We start from the raw sequence: 3,630 nt of genomic DNA, 5'->3' as shown, positions 1-3,630 counted from the left end.
ATAGGACTGAGTAGAACTACCCCATAGGGTTTCTAAGGAGCAGCTGGTGAATTCAAACAGCAGACCTTTTGGTTAGCAGCTTAGCTCTTACCCACTGCACCACCAGGACTCAGACCAAGAATAACACATGTGAGGAACTTACTCCTTAGTTCAATCAAGTATGTAGAAATTGAAATTTGTAATTTTGGAGATTCCTCTCTTTTTTTTTCGAAATGGGGGGCATTGAGATGGAGGATTTTCCTATGCCCACCATCCTAAGGGATTTAATTAACCCATAGTTGAGACATTGTAAACATCTGAAGAAATTATTACCTTTGAGAAATTTGAGGGTGAGTAGGCATATCACCTGGCACCTCTTAAACTCCTTTTAAAAACCTGACTTGAAGACTCATCTGCCTTTTTGAATAAGTGCCAGCTTGAATAGGCAGGGTTCAGGGAATTGCCAACCAAAGGTATGGTTTCTCCAGAGGCCTCCAAGGGGTGTAAAAGAAGAGTGGAGCCAGACCCCGTGCTTGGGACACACCCTTGGTAGGAAATATTTGAGTGTGTGTGTGGTGAGGGGAGCACTCGGTGTGGGAGAGTGGGGTGGGTGGGTAATAGGGAAATGCCTGGTTTTTTTTTTTTTTTTTTAAGAAACAGTTTTTTACTTTTTTTTTTTTTTTTTAATTACAATGAACAGTTCAGTGGAGACACATTCCTTATGTGCAGGGGCTAGTGGAAGTGCTGACAGCTGAGAATGTAGCCTGCTCCCCAAGTGCCAGTTGGCATTTTGGAGAGAAATCTTGATGTTTGGAGCACTGACTGGCCCTGCCTTTTCTAAATAATTAAGGGTGGTGGGGTGGTGGTGAGAGAAAGAGGATGGTCTGTGAACACTGACCCTGGAAAATTAACCCGAGTGTGTGGGTTGTGGATAGCAGGAAAAGAACATCACCCGCAAATGACAGCAGTGCCTTTATTTATTTATTCATGCTTCTTTTTAGTTCTGAGTTGTTTTTAAGCCACAAATTAATGGGGCCACCATGAGTTTTCAGAGAATGAGTTTTACAAAAATCTAAGTGTTTTAAATATTGCAAGGATTTACTTATATATGCTGTATATGAGAAAAGTCCTTCCAGTTATAGGGAGGAGAAAGAAAGTATATTCAGGAATTAAATTTTCACAGTTCTCTGAATTCTTATATTTCTCCTGTTGTCCATTTTTCTTTTTTTGTCCTTCATCCACCCCTTCCACCTTGACCCACTGTCTTCATCATCTAGTGCTGCCGTAACAGAAATACCATGAGTGGATGGGTTTAAGCAAGAGAAATTTAATACCTCACATTGAAGTAGGCTAATAGTCCACATTCAAGGCATCAGCTCTAAGGGAAAGCTTTCTCTCTCTTTCGGCTCTGGAAGAAGGTCCTTGTCCTTAGCCTTCCCATGGTCAAGGAGCTTCTCAGGTGCAGGGACCTTGGGTCCAGAGGACATGCTCTGCTCCTGGTGCTGCTTTCTTGATAGTCTGAGGCCCCCAACTCTCTGCTTGCTTCCCTTTCGTTTTATCTCTGGAGAGATAAAAGGTGGTGCAGGCCACACCCCAGGGAAAGGTGACCTGAGTGAGGGTGGTGTTACAATCAATCCCACCCTAATCCTCTTAAAGTAAAATTACAATCACAAAATGGAGGACAACTACACAATAGTGGGAATCATGGCCTAACCAAGTTGAGACACACATTTTTTAGGGTCATAATTCAATCCATGACACCCACCAAACCAAACTTGTCACCATCAAGTTGATTCCAACTCATAGAGACCCTAGTTGATTCGAACTCATAGAGACCCTATAGCATAGAATAGAACTATTCCATAGAGTTTCCAAGGACTAGTTGGTGGATTCGAACTGCTGACCTTTTGGTTAGCAGCTGAGCTCTTAACCACTATGCCACCAGAGCTCCTCTTGATCCACAGTCCACCCTAATTCACCACTGTGTTAGAAACTAAGGTTTTGCTACTCTGAAATAAGAACCTTTTACTATACTTTTGTGTTAGTGGTTGCTTTTGGTACGTCTTTAAGCACTGAACAGTTACCTCATACCCGTTAAAAACCCATTGCCACTGAGTCTATTCCAACTCATAGCGGCCCTATAGGGCAGAGCAGAACTGTGCCATAGACTTTCCAAGGAGCGCCTGGTGGATTTGAACTGATGACCTTTTGGTTAGCAGCCATAGCTCTTAAACAGTACACCACCAGCGTGGGAGGGGTTTAATTGATAACATGATGTCTGGGCTCCAAGGGAGATGGAATGGATGTGCAGGAGAAGGGCATGCAGAGTCAGCCTGTATAGTCCCCTGAACTCTGTTCAAGATCATAACATACCTCAGTAATCACTTGAATCTAAACATACAACTTTAACAGTTGATGTAAATGACTTTACACATGAATTTTGGAACTCAACTCTTTCTCAATGGAAGTTCCTTCAACCTAGCCGTTTGTTTGTATTCCCTTAATAATTATGAAAGCTAACAATTATTGTGTTCATTCTGTGTGTAAGGCCTTTTTCTAAGTGTCTTGTGTGTTTTATTTAACCTGCGTAACAACCTTTTGAATAAGACCCGTTTTAGAAATGGGAAACTGAGGCAGTGAGAGGTAAAGTAACGTGCCCAGATCACCCAGCTGATAAATTGAGTTAGGATTTAAACCCAGGCAGTTTGTTTCAGAATTTGCTTATGTAATCACTGTACATGACAGCAGTGAGCCCTAGTGGCTCTGTGGTTAAAGAACTTGGCTGCTAACTGAAAGGTCAGTGGTTCGAACCCACCAGCCTCTCTGTAGGAGACAGACGTGGCAGTCTGCTTCAGTGAAAACCCTATGGGGCAGTTTTACTCTGTCCTTTGGGGTCACTGTGAGTTAGAATCGACTTGATGACAGTGGGTTTTGGCACATAATACTAATGTGCAGTGTATTCTGTATGCCGTGTATATGTTCAGAAACTAATTTTCCCAACATTTATGCCATATATAGATTACCAATCCAGTTGCCGTTGAGTAGATTTTCACTCATGACGACCCCATGAGTTTTCAGAGTAGGACTGCCCTCCATACGGTTTTCAATAGCTGTGACTATTTGGAGGTAGATTGCCAGGCCTTTCTTCCAAGGCAACTCTGAGTGTATTTAAACTGCCAACCTTTCAGTTAGTAGCTGAGCACTTAACTCTTTGTGCCACCTAATACATATATATACTAGGAGGTTTTCCTCCTTATTTGTACTTTAACGTTTTTTAGACTCTTACGAATACTTGTTCCTGGCAGTGAACTGGATGCTAAAGAACAGAATAGGCACATGTAACCCTCTCTCACCTTCTCCCTCCCCTCTTTCACAGAGATGAAATAAAAAGGAATTAATGAAGACAGATCATTGGATTAGGGCCCATACTCAGGGCTCTAACAGCATGGGGGGTTTCTCCTGTCACTTCAGTTCTTGTTCAGGAATTGGTACCTGCTTTTTGTGAATCACAAAGACCAGTGCTGTATATCAAGCCATTTAGATTTGGGGTATGGAGCAGTGATTTAAAAAAATTAAATTTTATTTTCAGAGATTTTTTCTAATAATTGTTTACATTTATTTATTTATTTTTAAAGTTAGACCCTGCTTTAT

This window comes from Loxodonta africana, unplaced genomic scaffold, assembly GCF_030014295.1.
Source record: "Loxodonta africana isolate mLoxAfr1 unplaced genomic scaffold, mLoxAfr1.hap2 scaffold_354, whole genome shotgun sequence".
NCBI classification, from domain to species: Eukaryota; Metazoa; Chordata; class Mammalia; order Proboscidea; family Elephantidae; genus Loxodonta; species Loxodonta africana.
The sequence above is the reverse complement of the archived record's forward strand: the minus strand, read 5'-3'. Positions refer to the sequence as shown.